Below are 20702 nucleotides of genomic sequence, written 5' to 3'. Positions count from 1 at the left end.
TTCCATGTTCCTGGGTAGGAAGAAACAATATTGTGAAAATGATATACTGTACTACCAAATGCAATCTACAGATTCAATGTGACCCCTACCAAATTACCACTGGCATTTTTCACAGAACTAGAACAAAAAATTTCACAATTCATACGGAAACACAAAAGACCCTGAATAGCCAAAGCAGTCTTGAGAAGAAGAATGGATCTGGAGGAATCAACCTTCCTGACTTCAGATTATGCTACAAAGCTACAGTCATCAAGACACTATGGTACTGGCACAAAAACAGAAATATAGACCAATGGAATAAGATAGAAAGCCCACAAATAAACACATGCACCTACGGATACCTTGTTTTTGACAAAGGAGGCAAGAATATACAGTGGGGCAAAGACAGATTCTTCAGTACCTGGTGCTGGGAAACTGGACAGCTACATGTAAAAGAATGAAATCAGAACACTTCCTAACACCATCAGATCAGATCAGATCAGTCACTCAGTCGTGTCTGACTCTTTGCGACCCCATGAATCTCAGCACGCCAGGCCTCCCTTTCCGTCACCAACTCCCGGAGTTCACTCAGACTCACGTCCATCGAGTCAGTGATGCCATCCAGCCATCTCATCCTCTAGCATCCCCTTCTCCTCCTGCCCCCAATCCCTCCCAGCATCAGAGTCTTTTCCAATGGGTCAACTCTTCGCATGAGATGGCCAAAGTACTGGAGTTTCAGAGAATCATTCCCTCCAAAGAAATCCCAGGGCTGATCTCCTTCAGAAAGGACTGGTTGGATCTCCTTGCAGTCCAAGGGACTCTCAAGAGTCTTCTCCAACACCACAGTTCAAAAGCATCAATTCTTTGGCACTCAGCCTTCTTCATAGTCCAACTCTCACATCCATACATGACCACAGGAAAAACCATAGCCTTGACTAGACGAACCTTTGTTGGCAAAGTAATGTCTCTGCTTTTGAATATGCTATCTAGGTTGGTCATAACTTTCCTTCCAAGGAGTAAGTGTCTTTTAATTTCATGGCTGCAGTCACCATCTGTAGTGACTTTGGAGCCCAGAAAAATAAAGTCTGACACTGTTTCCACTGTTTCCCCATCTATTTCCCATGAAGTGGTGGGACTGGATGCCATGATCTTCATTTTCTGAATGTTGAGCTTTAAGCCAACTTTTTCACTCTCCACTACACAGAGATAAACTCAAAATGGATTAAAGACCTAAATGTAAGACCAGAAATTATAAAACTCTTAGAGAAAAACATAGGCAGAACACTCGATGACATAAATCAAAGCAAGATCCTCTATGATCCACTCCTTAGAGTAACATAAGTAAAAACAAAAGTGAACAAGTGGGACCTGATTAAACTAAAAGCTTTTTCACAGCAAAGGAAACTATAAGCAAGGTGAAAAGACAACCCTCAGAATGGGAGAAAATAATGGCAAAGGAAACAACTGACAAAGGATTAATTTCCAAAATATACAACCAGCTCATACAACTCAATACCAGAAAAACAAACAACCCAATCAAAAAGTGGGAAAAAGACCTAAATCGACATTTCTCCAAAGAAGATGTACAGAGGTCTAACAAACATGAAAAGATGCTCAATGCTCATCTTTTAGAGAAATGCAAATCAAAGCTACAGTGAGATATCACCTCACAGTGGTCAGAATGGCCATCATCAAAAAGTCTACAAACAATAAATGCTGGAGGGAGTGTGGAGAAAAGGGAATGCTCCTGCACTGTTGGTGGGAATGTAAATTGATCCAACCGCTATGGAAGATAGTATGGAGATTCCTTAAAAAACTAGGAATAAAACCACCATGTGACCCAACAATTTCACTTCTAGGCATATATCCTGAGGAAACCAGGGTTGAAAAAGACACATGTATCCCATTGTTCATTGCAGTACTATTTACAATAGCTAGAACATGGAAGCAACCTAGATGTCCATTGACAGATGAATGGATAAAGAAGATGTGGTACATATACACAATGGAATATTACTCAGCCATAAATAGGAACACATTTGAGTCAGTCCTAATGGTGGATGAATCTAGAACCTATTATACAGAGTGAAGGAAGTCAGAAAGAGAAAGATAAATATAGTATTCTAACACATATATCAGAGAAGGCAATGGCACCCCACTCCAGTACTCTTGCCTGGAAAATCCCATGGATGGAGGAGCCTGGTAGGCTGCAGTCCATGGGGTCGCTGAGAGTCAGATACGACTGAGTGACTTCACTATCACTTTTCACTTTCATCCATTGGAGAAGGAAATGGCAACCCACTCCAGTGTTCTTGCCTGGAGAATCCCAGGGATGGGGGAGCCTGGTGGGCTGCCACCTATGGGGTCGCACAGAGTCAGAAACGACTGAAGTGACTTAGCAGCAACACATATATACAGAATCTAGGAAAATGGTACCAAAGAATTTATTTACAGGTCAGCAATGGAGAAACAGATAGAGAATAGATTTATGGACATGGGGAGAGGGGAGGAGAGGGTGAGATATATGGAATGAGCAACATGCAAATTTACATTACCATATGTAAAATAGATAGCCAACGGGAATTTGCTGTATGGCTTAGGAAACTCAAACAGGGGCTCTGTATCAACCTAGAGGGGTGGGGTGGGGAGGGAGGTTCAAAAGAGAGGGGAGATATGTATACCTAAGGCTGATTCACGTTGAGGCTTGACAGAAAACAACAAAATTCTGTAAAGCAATTATCCTTTAATTAAAAAAAGAAAAGAAAGAAAACCAGATATCTCAAGTTAAGAAATTAGCAATTTTCTATGTATGTGAAGATGCAAGAGTCTAGGTGCACTGAAATCATTCCTTTGATATGTGCCTGAGCTATCTGGAACCGGTACCCTGTGTTTTCACATCCTGAGTTTCCTCGGGGTTCACTGTGCGGAGTGAATGCAGTTTGATGGGTGCTAGATGGCAGGCATTCTTTCCTTCCTGAGTTCCCTCAGGGCTCACCAGCTCACCATCCGTGGTGGCTGCAATTGCTGATGACTGTGGCATCATTTGCTTACTGATATTCCATTTCTCATGCTCATACACGTGTATATTCTTAAGAGAAATTCAAAATTCTTCCCTTTCTACTTATGGACACCAGTTTGAAAGCAGGCAGTGCAGAGAGGGATGATTGCACAAACTTCAAGGTGTGGCCCCCACCTCATCTCCCACACTCTGCCCCACCTCTCCTGTGCTCTTCGCATTTCTCCAAAGACTCTCATCTTGAATTCTCAAGGCTTGAGGTCTTTTTTAAATGTTTAGTTTTGATTTTTAATTTTTACAATGTTGTGTTGGTTTCTGCCATACAACAACACAAATCAACCATAATTATACATGCCCTGCTCCCTCCCTTCCCTCTCCCTGTCCCTCCCTCTGAATCATCAAGGAGCACCAGAATGGGCTTCCTGTGCTACATAGTAACTTCTCACCAGCTATCCACCCTACATCTGATAGTGTGCTGCTGCTGCTGCTGCTGCTAAGTCGCTTCAGTCATGTCGGACTCTGTGCGACCCCAGAGATGGCAGCCTACCAGGCTCTTCTGTCCCTGGGATTCTCCAGGCAAGAACACTGGAGTGGGTTGCCATTTCCTTCTCCAATGCATGAGAGTGAAAAGTGAAAGAGAAGTCCCTCAGCTGTGTCCGATAGTGTATATACTATTAATACTTCGTCAATTCTTCCAAGTCTCTCTCTCCCCCGCACTGTGTCCACAAAGTGCATTCTCTATATCTGTGTCTCCATTCCTTCCCTGAAAATAGATTCATCAATACCATTTTTCTAGGTTCCATATATACATATATATGTTAATATGCTACATTTGCTTTTCTTTTTCTTATTTCACTCTGTACAAGAGGCTCTAGGTTCATCCACTTCACTAGAACTAACCTAAATTCATTCCCTTTTATGGCTGAGTAATATTCCATTGTATATATGTATCACATCTTTATCCATTCATCTGTTGATGGACATCTTGGTCATTTCCACGTCTTGGCTATTGTATATAGTACTTCTATGATATCAGGATTCACGTGTCTTTTAGAATTGTGGCTTTCTCAGGGTATATGTCCAGTAGTGGGATTGCTGGGTCATATGGTAGATTTATTCCTAGTTTTTAAAGGAATCTCCATACTGTTCTCCATAGTGGCTGTATCAGTTTATATTCCCACCAACAGAATAGGAGGGTTTCCTTTTATCCACATCCTCTCCAGCATTTATTGTGTATAGAATTTTTGATGATGGCCATTCTGACCAGTGTGAGGTGATACCTCATTGCAGTTTTGATTTGCATTTCTCTAATAACGAGTGATGTTGAAGGCTTGCGGTCTTCGGACAGACTTTTCTTTCTCTCCCTGGCCCATTCTGCCCACCTAGGCCTATGTCTCCCTTGGAGGATTACAGGGCAAGCAGTCAACATTCTCTCTCCAGTGAGAATTAGGCACAATTTTCTCTCTGCTCCTTAATGTAATAATACACTACACTCAGAATTATTATTACTAATATCATCATTATTACTATCAGTAACCATTATTACACTGCACTTTTTAAAAACCAAATTACTCTTTATTTATTTGTTTATTTCTTCCACTCGTGTGCAAAATCCTTTCAAGAAAGGATTAAAAATAAAAATTCTTCTTGGTAGCTTTAGTGCGTAGCATAGTGAATGGCTCATGATAAAGATTCAATAAATGTTTGCTGAGTTGAGGATAAATTAGAAAAAAAGTCAAGAAGTTAATCTCTTCTGAAAGCTTACATAAGTCAAACTTTTGATTTTCCTATTAAATTAACAACCAAGAGCACTTTAGTTCTTCTGTCATCAAGCTGAAAGATGAATAATAAAAAGCAGTACCAATTGTATTATTATATTTAGAGCTGAGAAATTCATAGCCTACAGGATATACCCGGGCTTGTACCTGTTACCCTATATTAATTGTAACCTGCCTCATTTCCCCCTTATATGCATTCCTGATGTATAGCTGAGCTCTTTGTCCTTTGTCTTTCCATTTTATATTGAAATAAACATTTCGTGAACTTGTCAGAACTTTGCCAGAGAGGAAGGGGTGCAGTGAAATGCCCAGCGAAAATGTTTCTCTAGTGGGCATGACATGTGCCAGGAAAGCAGGCTGGACAACCTCTTTATTTCTGGTATTGAAGTCCAGTCTTCATCATACCGTGATCAGGTAACAGCAGTGGTTACCTTTGTAAAAGAAAAAGTACACAGAGTTATTGAACTAACACACTCCTAATCTCCCCATCTGCCTAATGGGTAACTTTACAGTCAGTGGATGTCCATAGTGACATAGTCTTGTAATATCCACTTCACCAAAAAAACTAGACATCTACCTCTCCTCCCCTTGCTGAGTACTAAGGAGGGCAGTCATATTTGTTTTCTAGGGCTACCATAGCAAAGACCCACATATTATGTGGTTTAAAACAACAGAAATGTATTTTTCATAGTTCTAGAATTTAAAATCGGGGTGTTCTCTCGCCTCCTCTGCAGGAGGAATCTGCCTTGCCTCTTTCAGCTCCTGGTAGCTCCAGACACTCTTGGCAGGTAACAGCATAATTCTAATCCCTGCCTCCATCTTCTCATGGCCATCTTCACCCTGGGTCTGTTTTTGCATCTCTTCCTATCTTATGAGGACACCAGCATATTGAATTAGCACTCAGCCTTATTTAGTATGAACTGATCTTAATTTGATTACATCATTAAAGACTCTTTTCTAAATAAGGTCATGTATCAGGAGTTGTTAGGGTTTGTTGTTGTTATTGTTATTGTTCAGTTACTAAGTCATGTCTGAGTCTTTGTGACCTTTGGAGTGAAGCATGCCAGGCTTCCCTGACCTTCACTGTCTCCTGCAGTTTGCTCAAACTCATATCCATTGAGTCAGTGATGCCATCCAACTATCTCATCCTCTGTTGTTCCCTTCTCCTCTTGCCCTCAGTCTTTCCCAGCATCAGGGTCTTTTCCAAAGAGTCGGCTCTTTTCATTAGGTGTCCAAAGGATTGGAGCCCCAGCTTCAACATCAATCCTTTCAATGAGTATGCAGGGTTGATATTTCTGTTAGGATTGATTGGTTTGATCTCTTTGCTGTCCAAGAGATTCTTAAGAGTCTTCTCTAGCACCAGAGTTCAAAAGTATTAAATTTTTGGCACTCAGCCTTCTTTATGGTCCAACTCTAACCCCTGTACATGACTATTGGAAAAATTATAGCTTTGACTCTACAGACCTTTGTCAGCAAAGTGATGTCTCTGCTTTTTAATATGCTGTCTACATTTGTCATAGCTTTTCTTTCAAGAAGCAAGCATCTTTTAATTTTGTGGCTACAGTCACTGTCTGCAGTGATTTTGGAGCCGAAGAAAATAAAATCTGTCACTGTTTCCACTTTTTCTCCATCTATTTGCCGTGAAATGATGGCACCGTGTGCCATGATCTTAGTTTTCTGAATGTTGAGCTTTAAGCCAGCATTTTCCACTCTCCTCTTTCACCCTCATCAAGAGGCTCTCTAGTTCCTTAAGAAAAAAATTAGTGTTTTCTTAATGTTTATTATATTCACTATTGAGAGTTAGCCTTCATTAATGACCAAACATATCCTACTAGTCTATTGGAAAATTTCCAGTAACACGTATCTTAATGTACCATTGTCACCACTTGATTTACTTCTTGTTCTGATGCAATATTCAGATTTTTCCATGTCCCTGGACTTGTCACATCACAGATTCTTCCTTTTCTGTAACTTGAATGTCATTACTAAATCTACCGTACTCCTTCCTTAGGTATCACTTGCTTGCGTTTCTTCCTTACTACTCACTGTTATCATCCTTTTGACTCTTTATCCCTGAACCATGATAATCAGCTCCTAACTAATGTCCCTACTGTGCTATCTCCTCACATACCAGACTGATATTTGTGCCACCACATTGTTAAAAGCTTTTCTATAATACGCCTTTGTTTGAGAAATGTAGTGAAAATTCTTTAACCTGAAAGAATTTAAAAGTTGAACAGGGAAACATACTTTATGGTGTAGGTGGTAGAAGGGGTCCTGATCCGTATCCCTTGCAATTATTTACAGCATGAAAAATTCTAGTTACAGCAAATGTACATAATCATCTCCAACATGCCCAATAATAAAATAAAAGCTACATTTTGTCACCATCTATGTACAAATGTAGAAAATAGGAATCAATATAACTTAGAAGGGCTTTCCAGGTGGCTCTGGCTCAGTGGGTAAAGAATCCACCTGCAATGCAGGAGACACAGGTAGACCTGAGTTTGATCCTTGAGTCAGGAAGATCTCCTGGAGGAGGGCATGGCAACTCACTCCAGTATTCTTGCCTGGAAGAATTCCATGGACAGAGGAGCCTGGTGGGCTATAGTCCATAGGGTCACAAAGTCGGACACAATTAATGTGATTGGTCACACAAGCGCATAACTTAGGGTTGAATAAATACTGATACAAAAGATTTTTGTGTCAATATTTAATATTTGGCAAGTATTAAATGAAGAGATCTGTTCAGTGTGGAAAATTTGAAAAGTATAGGGAAAATAGTGGAAAAAAAAATCTGTGATCTTATCAGCCTATTAACATTTTGTAAGACTTCTGTCTTATCTTTAAGGAGAAAATCTTTCTGATGAAAGACTGCTCTATCCAGGCCACCAGAAACATCTCCAGCCCTTCTGTCTCAGCCTGTATTCTACTTAACCAATACATGTATATTCCTTGCCAGATATTTTTCACAAATTTTCTTCTTATACTTGAGAGTTGGGTTTCAGAGGCTTCTTCTTCCAAACCCAGGCTTTAGAAGAATTTGGGTCTTGAAGATTTTCCAAACCATCTTATCACACCACCTGCTGGACAGAAAGGAAGTAGAGAGATTACCAACCAGCAGCACCTGTGAACCTTCTAGAAGAGATCTTCCAAGAGTGGGATGGAATAGCATCAGAGAGGAGGGTCATGTCCACTCTCCATCAAGACCCAGGGCCTCTCCAAACATCTTGATTCAAGGGAGGCAATTTCAACTTTGAACTCAACTACTCTGTGCAGAAAAAGATGATGTCACTTTCTTTTTTTAATTATCCCATCTGATCCAGTTCCTGAAATTGACAAATTAAATATTTTCCTGTCTTCAGAGCTTCATTCAGCATTCCTTCCATTAAGAAGAGAAGCCTGGGAATGACTTTGGATATGCAAATGGCTGAATTTTGAGGCTCCTAAAAGGAAGTTAACATAGTTAAGGTTTCGGCTCCCACCCTTGGTCATTTATTTTGGAATTTTGTCACCATTATGGTCAATAATTTTCTTCCACATCAACCCTTATTCTTTCTGGGTTAATTCAACATACACATTGACCATTAAACTGTGCCATCAGGAGATACATTTTGAAAGGTAAAAATTATTCTTTCCTTAAGGAAGTGAAAATTAAGTAGGGAGAGGAAGCAAGTAGAAAGATGAAGCGACTCCAAAATTAAATTTGTTTGCCACTTTAAAATATCTTATAAACAAGAAAGAAAAAAGAAGTCACATGTTTACGAAAATTATGGCCAGAGAGAAATAACTTGGAACCTAGACCATATGTTCAGGAGTCAGCAGAAGCATCTCAGTTAATATGGGGGCCATTTGTAATTAAAACCAAGGAAAGAAGAGATCAAATTTAATTTTAACACAATAACGTCAAGGTTATCACTTTCCAAGTAAAGACATTTTTTGTTGGTTTTTGCAAAGAATATGCAGGCTAGTCTATAAGGTCATTGGAAGAAAATGAATTTATGAGGCAGCAAATTGTTCTAACATTTTAGGTGAATTAAGAGGGAAATATGGTGCACAGGTGTCTAGAAGGTGAAGTACCTGCTTCCCTCTCTGTTCTCCACCCCATCTCACCACACTTCACATTTCAACCCAACACTCCCTAAACCATCTTCTACTCCCTTTCTTCATCCCTAGGACCTCGTCCTTTCAGGATTGAATTCATCAAAATTTGGACCAAAAGATTGTCTTGGAGTTTCAACTGATGCTGGAGCAGGCAGAGCCTTCAAGACAAAGAAAATATTTGTGGGTGAATCTTTCTTATTCTGTGAGGTGTAGGTCATAAAGATGGGGATAGGGAGCGTTCAAAGACAAAGATTAAGGACACTGAAGTGTCAGTGAATGAAAGGGCTTCCACTTAGAAGCACCTGCATCTTTAGGCCACTTGTGGGATCAAGGGAATACTTACTGTCACTTTATTGTGATGATTGTATCCAGTTCCATGACTTTGTTTTGGTTTCAGACAATTTAAAAGACCATCCAATATAGATCTATTAAATCTAGGTTGCATGGGCTACAGAAATAACCCTCAGCTTGAAGTTAGGTTATGGTTGGATGCTATGCCTGCTCAGTTGTGACCAACTCTTTGCATCCCTATGGGCTATAACCCGCAGGCTCTCTGTCCATGGGATTCTCCCGGCAAGAATACTGGAGTGGGTTGCCATTTCCTCCTCCAGGGGATCTTCCCGATTCAGGGATCGAACCTGCATCTCCTGCATCATCAGGGGGATTTTCTACCACTGAGCCACCTGGGAAGCCCTTCAGCTGGATAGTAGTTAAAGCTATTCCAGCGAACACGTGTAGTTTCTGAATCTGACACAGGGTGGCGCTCCTAAACCACTCACTCTGCAACCACTCACACGGCCTTGCAGAGCTGGGCCTGGGTGGAGTGGGAAAGCCAGGTGCCTGGGCAAGAGCTCTGATGGTGAGTGAGAACACAGCAAGAGGCCCCGTTTGGGCCAACAAATGGTCCCCTCATTTTCCTTTCACCTTTGCTTTACATTTAACATTTGCTTGTCCTGCTGCTGCTGCTGCTAAGTCGCTTCAGTTGTGTCCGACTCTGTGCGACCCCACAGACGGCAGCCCACTAGCTCCTCTGTCCCTGGGATTCTCCAGGCAAGAATACTGGAGTGGGTTGCCATTTCCTTCTCCAATGCTTGAAAGTGAAATGTGAAAGTGAAGTTAGTCATGTCTGACTCTTAGTGACCCCATGGACTGCGGCCTACCAGGCTCCTCCGTCCATGGGATTTTCCAGGCAAGAGTACTGGAGTGGGGTGCCATTGCCTTCTCCTAAAGTCCCCCAAATCCTGTTTAAATTTTGGGTTTTCATTTTTTATTGTGACTTCTGCCAAAACCTATTTTTTCATGATAGAAGTTGGAACACGTTAAAGGATAAAACTAAGCTGCTTGCTTTAATTCTCTTTTCTTTGATGTGAAAATGAAATAAAGATGAATTTTCTGCATCAGTTTAAAAACTGCTTCAGGCTCATGCCAACACTTCACTCTGAACTTGCAAAGTCATTTTGAAGCTAAATTCATAAAATAATAGCGTGAAAAGATGTTTTAAAAACCATAAAAAGCTTGTGATGGTTGTAGTATCAAATTTGTCTGGGTAAAATGTCTAACTTGTCCTTTTAACCTGTTAAGGGCTTTCTTACTATTGTTTTGTTTGCTGTGGTCACCAGTTCCCTGTGGACAGTGTGTGTTTCCCATCTCCTGATTTGCCAGTGCTTATCCTTAATGGAGAGGAAGGAAGCAAAGAGCTTCAGCTCTGTCAGCTGTCGCGATGACGTCCCTTCTTTAGTCGTGGTACTTTCTTTTCTGTTTATTGGAACACTGGACAGTCACCTCTTCGCTCTGAGAAAAAGAACCTCATTTGTTCTCCTTTAGTGTTTTTTTTTTTTAATTTAAATTTATTTATTTTAATTGGAGGCTAATTACTTTACAATATTGTATTGGTTTTACCATACATCAACATGAATCCACCACGGGTGTACACGTGTTCCCCATCCTGAATCCCCCTCCCATCGCCCTCCCCGTACCATCCCTCTGGGTCATCCCAGTGCACCAGCTCCAAGCATCCTGTATCATGCATCGAACCTGGACTGGCAATTCGTTTCATATATGATACTATACATGTTTCAATGCCATTCTCCCAAATCATCCCACCCTCTCCCTCTCCCACAGAGTCCAAAAGACTGTTCTATACATCTGTGTCTCTTTTGCTCTCTCACATACAGGGTTATCGTTACCATCTTTCTAAATTCCATATATATGTGTCAGTATACTGTATTAGTGTTTTTCTTTCTGGCTTATTTCACTCTGTATAATAGGCTCCAGTTTCATCCACCTCATTAGAACTGATTCAAATGTATTCTTTTTAATGGCTGTGTAATACTCCATTGTGTATATGTACCACAGCTTTCTTATCCATTCATCTGCTCTGCCTTGGCTTGCTCTAGGATTTTGCCTTTTTGTTATCAGTCCTCACAGTCCCAGGTCATATTGGATTCAGACTGAGCTTCTTCCACTTTTCTTCCATTTTTTGCTACACATATATATGTGTGCATGCACGCTCACTCAGTCAAGTCTCTTTGCGACCTCATGGACTGTAGCCCACCAGGCTTCTCAGTCCATGGGATTTTCTAGGCAGGAATACTGGAGTGGTTTGCCATTTCTTCCTCCAGGGGATCTTCCTGACCCAGAGACTGAACCCGTGTCTCCTGTATCTCCTGCATTGGCAAGCAGATTCTTTACCACGGAGCCACTGGGGAAGTCTGTTATATGCATATTTATGCATATACATGTATACATATATATTAATGCATGTATGCATTTATTTGTACATTTATGTGTACATATATATACACACAGAGAGAAATATAAGTACATATATATGCATATATATAGACACATATGTATATATGCAAGCACAGAGAAATATATCACTCTATATCTTTATCTATTTATCGTATCTATATAATGTAGAATGTAGTCTATGTACTCTGGTCTTTTTATTCTGATCCCCTTTCTTTCTTATTTTTCCATTTTTGTGAAGGACTTCCCCAGTAGATGCATTTCTGAGTTGTTCACTTCTCTTTTGTAGACTTAAGCCTGCCTTTCTGAAGGCTCAGTTAGCCACACAGTATCACCTTCCTTTGTACTCACAGACTCCAAGATGATAATTCTACATCTCTCTATTGATGATCAATATTTGTCTTTATTTTCACTTCTCCAGTTGTTTCTTTTTCTTCACCGTAAGTCCTTGAATTTTAGTTTATAATAGCAATTTTCCCTTATGCTTCTGAAAGCCAAACTTGTGAGCGATGAGGAGAAGAACATAGATGAAATTTAAAGAAACTGCTTATGAGTATGAATAAATTACTTAGCAACAAGTCTAGCCCATAGATAACTCCCATTAGATGAAAGGTATTATTATTAGTTTCCCATCTAATTTAATTCAATACATGTCTTTTTCAAATGCCTGCTTGATGCTAAACATTTTGTACTGGAGATATGAAAATTAATGTCATGATTTCTTTCCTTGAGAAACTCAAAAACCAGGGCAAGCTACAGGCATCTAAACTAATAATTGAAAACAATGTGATCACTTTAATCAGGAATTGTTGGAAAGAATGGTGAAAGATGATGTGAGAAAAATCAGAGACGTCTTCTGTGTTTGATATCGACTAGACCCTGTTTCTAAACCCTTTACAGATGCTACCTTACAGTGATTGTGTGAAGTAACTGCTGTATCATCCTCCTCACATTACAGGAAAATGAGGTGAGAGAAGAGAAGTTAGGAAGTGCCTGGCTAAGGGTGGCCAAGTGGGATTTGGGTCTAGGAGTTCTGGCACTCAGAGGTTGGGTCCTGGACTGCTCTCCCATTTCTGGCAGGGTTTAAGAGGTGGGGTAGAGCAGGGGGGCGTTCTGGGAAGGAGGGGACAGGCTGTTTTCCTCCAGGAAGCCAGAAAACATTGAGGTCTTCACAAAGGCCCAGTTAGGCATGGTGGGGCACAGCCAGTCATGGGAGGAATGGGGTGACATTTGTTGTCCTAACCTACTGTTTGGGATGTAAGGTTGCCTTGAGTTGAGGGCAGATCCCTGACCCATCCTGAGGAAGGGATGCACATGTGGGCACTGAACGCTCCGGGTTGTCCTAACCTACTGTTTGGGATGTAAGGTTGCCTTGAGTTGAGGGCAGATCCCTGACCCATCCTGAGGAAGGGATGCGCATGTGGGCACTGAACGCTCCGGAATTGAGGAGGGTGGAATTTGCTCCTGTGCATCCCATCCTGAGTGGCCGTCAGCCCCTGTGCTGCCATGCGAAGCCTTCTCCAGGGCCCCAGGAACAGGGTTGTGGAAGAGAGAATAGTGTTTGCTCCACGACCCCAGCCTGGGGACCTCAGGGCAGCCTCCTCTGGTCTAGGGCTTGGGCCATCTGGAGATGTGATTACCATCAGTGCAAACGGCTGTTTTCTCCTGGATGTTCTGGTATCTCTCATCTGTTCCTGCTTTAAATCAAACCACGAGTCTAACAACATCGTGAGAGAATGATTCCAGGGATTCGTGTGTGCGTACGTGCTCCTGACAGTGCAGCAAGAGATGTTAACAGAGCAGGGGGCGGGATGAAGGAAAGGAGTGTCTACACCTTGCCCGGGACCTGTGTCTGCCAAGAAGCCTGTGTGCCTGTGTTTCCACGTTCCTCTCCTCCCATAGTCCCCATGGGAGGGGTGCCTCGTGTCCCAAGCAGATGCTTCATAAGTGCGTGATTTCAAACCTGCGACAGTCAGGCTGGGAGAGGCTGTCGTCTGTAACCAGATTCACCCGCCCGTTACGGCTGTAATGGGCTTTCAGCGTCCAGATGGCTGCCCCCTGGGCCAACTTGCTTCTGGCCGAGGATGCAGTAAAGCACGTAGCCACTGGGGGTGTGGGCGTGGTCCTCTGGGAAATCTGAAAAAGGGCAGGATTTAAGGGAGTGTTTATGCCACACTCTGCATGTGTGTGGGATACTTTTTTCCACCGCCCTACTCCCAGGACCCCCACCTCTGACCCCACTGTGCAAAGACCAAAGCTAAAACGAGACATCTAACTTCACAGCCTCTGATCTCTGCTTTCCTATCTGTCACGGCAAAGCCCAGGGGCTTTTCTTGGGGAGAACTTAGAAAACTTCCAGTTAAATTTAGTCAGCAGCAAATGTGCTCTAAGTCTGACCTCAGTGTATCCACAGAAATGTACTTTGTTCCCACCAACGACCTAAAGGATCAGATTTACCTCCTGTTGACCGCGGAGGTCTTGATAATGTCCTGGAACTCACCAGTAACAGGAAGTCAGTGATAGGCAGGTACCCATATAACGGACATAATAAACCAATTTTTGATATTGATTTTCAGAAATATACTTGTGTGTGGACCCAGCAATTTTTAGAGTTGAACATACTTTAGAGATCATCTAGTATTTCTGTCCTGCTTACCTCATTTTCTAGATGAGGACCTGAGAGGCAGAGGTAATAAAGAACTTGCCCAAAGTCACAAAGTTAGTTAGAAGCAGAACTAGAGACCAAATCCAGATTTACCGGCCTGTAGTGCAGAGTTTTTGTTTTTGTTTTTTTTTTAACCCAAAGTGCATCTACACTTATATTTTAACCTCCAGCTGCTGCGATAGATTAATTTCTAACAGAGTGAGGGCCTGCTGTAGTAGACACACAGTGGTCACTGGCTGAGAAAAATATGCAGTTAAAACCAGAAATAATTTTGAATGTCTTTCATTCAGCAAGACAGTATTGAATATCTGTTATGTGCAGTACTGTCTACATTGGTCAGCCTGGATCTGCAACTTGGTCTCCTTGTCCTGGTGTGAGCCAAGCCTAGTTTCAAACAGAATCTGAATCATGGCCTGCCTTTGTTTTTGTTTTTAAACTGAAAATGCCTACGTCTTGTTATCATACAGTATTGGATTTGGCCCATTTCTAAGTTCTTCCTGTTTTGGGGTCAGCCAATGCCTATGCTCCCATCATTGTTAGGCTTCCTATAACTTTGCCAATAAAGGTCTGTCTAGTCAAGGCTATAGTTTTTCCAGTGGTCATGTATGGATGTAAGAGTTGGACTGTGAAGAAAGCTGAATGTCAAAGAATTGATGCTTTTGAACTGTGGTGTTGGAGAAGACTCTTGAGAGTCCCTTGGACTGCAAGGAGATCCAACCAGTCCATTCTAAAGGAGATCAGTCCTGGGTGTTCATTGGAAAGACTCATGCTAAAGCTGAAACTCCAATACTTTGGCCACCTTATGCGAAGAGTTGACTCATTGAAAAAGACTCTGATGCTGGGAGGGATTGGGGGCAGGAGGAGAAGGGGACGCCAGAGGATGAGATGTCTGGATGGCATCACTGACTCAATGGACATGAGTTTGAGTGAGCTCCAGGAGTTGTGATGGACAGGGAGGCCTGGCGTGCTGCGATTCACGGGGTTGCAAAGAGTCGGACACGACTGAGTGACTGAACTGAACTGAATGTTGCATATAGTCTAGACTCCTGGTCTTATTTCTGATTGGTGCTGCACTGCTTCTTGCACTCTTTGATGCTATTTTACTTGCTCTGGTGTTTCCTTTATGCCTTTCATTTCCAGATCAGGCATTTTGGTCTCCACACTCATCCTAGGACTCTTTGCTGCATGGATGCTTGTACCTGCCACACTCCCAGACCCAGTATCTCTTGGAATCTTTCATCTTGCTGCTACCTAAGGCAAAGTATATCTCTTCCTTCTTTTTAAATGAAGTATAGTTAACTTACAATGTTGTATTAGCTTCAAGTGTGTGTGTGTGTCACTCAGAGCTTCAAGTGTACAGACAAGTTATTTAGTTATATAGAGCCCTACTCAGATTCTTTTCCATTATAGTGTATCCCTTTCTTGAGGATATAAAATGTGGACTGGACTGCCTTGGACAGAGCTTTAAGATATGCCTAGAAATAAACAACCAAGAGTCATTTTCAGTCTGAGCTAGCTGGAAGTTGAAATTAAATGACTGAGAAAGTTTTTAATTCTAAAACAATGAAATAGGAAGAGTTAATGGAAGAAGAATTAAATATTAATAAGAAAGTCTCTGAATCATACTTAAAACTTTTAAACTTTGCTGCAAAATATCACTTTAAAAATGTTAAAATGTCACTTTAATAATATCACATTTAAAATATTTGTTGATATTTACATTGTTCAATAAATATGCTTTATTTTTTAAAAAGGAGCAGCAAATTCATGGCAAAATGTCTTTTGCGTTTGAGCACAGTGTCCTCCATGGACTCAGTAAATGAGAATACGACATTTAACACCTGGCCTCAGCGCAGAGCTTTTACCTGGTGGCAGGTAAAAATTCTACCTACATTTTTGTTATCAACTTTTGAAAGGTGAGTGACTCCTTCAAGGTTTACTCTTCAAAACTAAAGTGGCAACAAATGCCAGGTACAAGAAATGATCAGAGACCTAAATAGGGATTAGTTCTTTGCTGTTAGCGCAGTGATTCCCAAACTTTGTTGCACATTAGAATCACCTGGGTGTTAGAAATCCCAGTCACACACCCAGTGCCCTTAAGTCAGAATATCCCTGGGGGTGGGAAGCAGGTATCCATATTATTATTACTTTGGCGAGCATCATAATCACCCAGAGGGCTTGTTAAAATACAGGTTGCTGGGTCTCACCCTCAGTGTTTCTAATTCAGTGGATTTAGGGTGAGGTTCAGAAAGTACATTTCTGATGAGTTCCCAGATGATATTGATGCTGATCTGGGGGCCACACTTTGAGGACCACTGGGCTGGCTCTGTATATCAAAAGCAATGGCTCATTATTTTATAACCTTGATGTTATCAGAAGTTGATGAGTGAACCCTGCCATGAATTGATATTTCTCCTTATACCCTTTCTGTGCTAAATCTTTTTTCAAAAAAATGATTGGTCATACCTCTTAACCTATTTTCTCTCTATAAGGCAGTAACAAATATACAAACCTCCTAAGGAAAACAAAATATTACATCCCACATCTCAGAACTGAGCTTTCCTGTCTCGTGTGTATTTTCCCCCAGAGGCAAGGGATCTGTCAAGCAACAGTATCAGAGGCTGCTGTTTCTAACATTCAGTTTATTGCCCTGTAGATAACAATGATGCATTTGTGCTGAGGAAAATGCCCTGATTTTCTAACTCTAAATGTCTTGCTGTGTTTTCAGGAATCCTGAGCTCTGTTTCTGGAGGGTTTATGGCTGGGCTGTCCCTTGGTGGGAGCTGTTTTCCTCTCTCCTGGTGGTTGTGGTTGGAGGGAGACACCGCTCAGACTCTAATGGAAGTTTATCCACAACAGTTACCTTTGGTGCCTGAACAGCTGGGGGAAGGATTCCAGGCCAACTGGACCTTTGAGTTTCTATTTTGGTATTTCTTATAAAAAGACTGTTGGATTGATGGTATCCTTCTTCTAATCACGGCCTGTTGGAGAAAGAAATAATCCAAAAATTTGTGTTATTTCTCCAACGGGCCAGAGCTAAATTCTACTAGACAGTTGCCTTCCACATGTCCAAAACAGGAGAGTTTCTGAAACCAGTCAGCAGCTTGGGCAAGTTAACTGTCTAATGAACTGAGTATTGATTAAGAATCTGCAGAGTTGAGGGGCTGTCGGGTCTCCAACAGCTTTATGAAGCCCATCATTATGGTGTTTAATCTTCTCAGATCTGATCTTTCAGACCCCAAGGAAACAGTGAGCAGGGAACTAAGTGGCCTAGGGAGATGGCTGAGCTCTCTGGCCCCTGATCCAAGCGGGTTAACCCTGCTTGATTTGTCAGAACCCTGTTGCTCTCATATAGCTACGAGGAAGGTAAGGGTCTGCAAGGCTCACCAATTTGCAGAGCCTTACTGAGCTCCTGACAAAGCAGGCAAAGGGGGCTTACTGGTGCAGATTTCATGCTGAGATTCATGAAGGCTGTGAGAGTTGGTCCTAGTCCTGCTTCCAAAACCCAAATCAAGAGACTTCCTTGACATCCAGTGATTAAGACTCTTGCAATGCAGGAGGTTCAGGTTCCACCTCCAGTTGGGGAGCTAAGATACCACATGCCTCATGGCCCCAACACCAAAACATAAAACAGAAACAATATTGTAATAAATCCAACAAAGTCTTTAAAATAAACATGGTCCACATCAAAAATAACCAAAATCATGGACAAACAGTGAGGTCCAGTTGTGCTAAAGAGGGGCTGGTGACCTGACTTGATTCAGTGCAGTCAGAGGAAGTAGCACACATTCATTTCACAAATAATTGTTGACCCCTGACCCCTATGCATCTGCCACACACTCAGCAGTGAAATTACAAAGGTTTTGTGCTTGACCCCAAGAGGCTCACAGCCTCCAATTAGTACCATGTTTATCTCTGTGATGAAAACAAATTTCAGAAAAAAATTCAAAACTAAAGGAGGAGATCTCTATTTGGAGAAAAAAAAAAAACCCATCATATTATTTACTGTGTTGTAATGACTGGTGCATTCATCTTTTCCTTCCACAAACATTTAGTCTGTACCTAAACACTCCAGCACTCTTGCCTGGAAAATCCCATGGATGGAGGAGCCTGGTGGGCTGCAGTCCATGGGGTCGCTAGGAGTCGGACACGACTGAGTGACTTCCCTTTCACTTTTCACTTTCATGCATTGGAGAAGGAAATGGCAACCCACTCCAGTGTTCTTGCCTGGAGAATCCCAGGGACGGGAGAGCCTGGTGGGCTGCCGTCTCTGGGGTCGCACAGAGTCGGACACGACTGAAGTCACTTAGCAGCAGCAGCAGCAGCAATATATTTCAACACTGTATGGAGCCCTGGAGACAAAGAGATGAATAAGATGCAGTTTCTAGTCTTGAGGTCCACAGTCCCACCCTGTGGACCCCCTCACAGGGTGAAATGTATGATCACAACCTCTCTTGGACTATTAGGATGTTACTTGCTTTATAAATGGAATTTAGAAACTTTTTTTTTTTTTTGAGTTGGGGCCATGTCTAAAGGGAAAAGCAACTATATAGGTCTGTTATAACCAATGTCTCTTCTGTTTCTCCCAGCTACTAGCAGTGTTTCCACTCCTTCAACTGGTACTTGCTGCCTGAGTCACAAGGCTGGTCTGTAGGAAATAAAGTAGGCATTGCACATGGTCTCTTTACTTCATCAAAAACCCTCCATACAATTATATAAAAGGAACAATATGTAAACATTGAGATAGTTACATTAAAGACCAAAGCAGCCTGAGGAATTCCTTGTCTCTGGATAATCAGTAATAATATTTACTTCTTGGAGTGAGTGGAAATGGGGAAATGAGATGGTTTGATTTGAGTGTTAATTCTCTTAGGAGAGCACAAGATTCCTTTGAAACCTCTCCATCTGTCCCATCCTACAGGGAGGGCTGCCTTTACTCACAAACATTTTCAGATGGAGATGTCCTGTATAAGCAAACATGACAAGAGCCTAAACACGTATGAGGGAGCCCTGGGGAATCAGATGAAAGGACATATTTTCTTGAGTCAAGTGTATTTTTTAGAATAGGATGCGGCTGCCTCCTAGATAGTATGGCCAAAGAAATTACCTCCCAAAGTTCACTTGGATGAAATTCATTTTGTGTTTGAAAAACTATTCCCTGGCTCAAAATGTTTCTAAGGCTTTATGTAGCTTATTGATTAATACATCTTATTCTGGTATTCTTAGCCCTCTCTTTCATCAAAGCCTTCCTGAACAATATTTTCTCTCATAGCTTCCAACTGTACAACAAAGCTAGGCCAGCTATGGTTCTCTGATCTGTTTACCATTATTATTGTTCTCATGGAGCCTTGAAACAATGGAATCCTGAAGGGCTAGTTTTTGGAATTTAGTAGTACATAAAACACTGTTTTGTAATCATGATTTCATCTGTGCACAGTTATAAGGTGAATGAAGTTGCTCAGTTGTGTCCTACTCTTTGTGACCCCATGGACTGTAGCCCACCAGGCTCCTCCGTCCATGGAATTTTCTAGGCAAGAGTACTGGAGTGTGTTGCCATTTCCTTTTCCAGGGGATCTTCCCTACCCAGGTTCGATTCCTGGGTTGCATTGCGGGCATATGCCTTACCATCTAAGCCTCCAGGGTTATAAGGTAACCACCAGGTTATAAGGTAACCACAGATAAAGTGTAAGGACCTTGGCATGTTGGGATCATGGAATCTGAACATACTCTTGTGATGGAAGAATGGAATTTTCCCTAAAGGCGGCCAGTCATCCTGAGAATGGGTTGGAGCTCACTGCAAAATGATCTGCAGACTCAGTGCAAAATGAAAATGTGGACCCTTGCCAGGGCTGGGGAAATCATTATCCCCTTTCCATGGCCCATCGCCCCAGACCTGGTGGACAGGCCAATGCTGAGGGATTGCAAGCTCTGTGCAATAGCCAGAACTGGACCCCCAACCTCCAACCTCCTGCCAGTCACTCCCAGTAACCAAGCCCTCCTGCCCCCCAACCCCCTCTCTCTCCATCGCCACACCATGGCTCTTTGGTGCCAACGGTCCAGGTGTGGATGTATGGCTGCTGCCACGTCCCAGCCCACAGCAGCATCCCACCTATCTTTAATTCACGCTCAGGACCTTTTGGGGCAAAATTCAACTGCAGTAATGAGGCCTCACCCTTGCTTGATCAGTCTGTGCAGAGGATGGTGGTAGTAACAGGGTTGGAGTGAGGAGAGGGTGACTGAGAATCTGCCCTATGGAGGTGGGAAGGTGAGACGACTATCAGGTGGGTCAAAGTCCCAAACCTCCAGCACATCCTCCACTCTCCTGTAACAGTTCACTTAGCATTGGTCCTGTGTGCCTACGCCAATCACATGCCTGTGTAGCCAGCCCTGGCAGGGGTTGGTCCTGGGA

General features: G+C 42.1%; 1 long non-coding RNA gene across 1 annotated transcript in view; it reads right to left on the bottom strand.

Moving 5' to 3' along the window:
• Positions 1-3471: 3471 nt before the first annotated feature.
• The window catches only part of LOC133237674 (uncharacterized), a 43910-nt gene continuing 26679 nt past the window's right edge, over positions 3472-20702 (bottom strand). The window contains exon 3 of the long non-coding RNA XR_009733299.1: positions 3472-7856. This is a non-coding gene — a long non-coding RNA (uncharacterized LOC133237674). The remainder of the gene's footprint in view (positions 7857-20702) is intronic.

The sequence above is a fragment of the Bos javanicus genome, chromosome 3 (assembly GCF_032452875.1).
Source record: "Bos javanicus breed banteng chromosome 3, ARS-OSU_banteng_1.0, whole genome shotgun sequence".
NCBI lineage: Eukaryota > Metazoa > Chordata > Mammalia > Artiodactyla > Bovidae > Bos > Bos javanicus.
The sequence above is the reverse complement of the archived record's forward strand: the minus strand, read 5'-3'. Positions and strand labels throughout refer to the sequence as shown.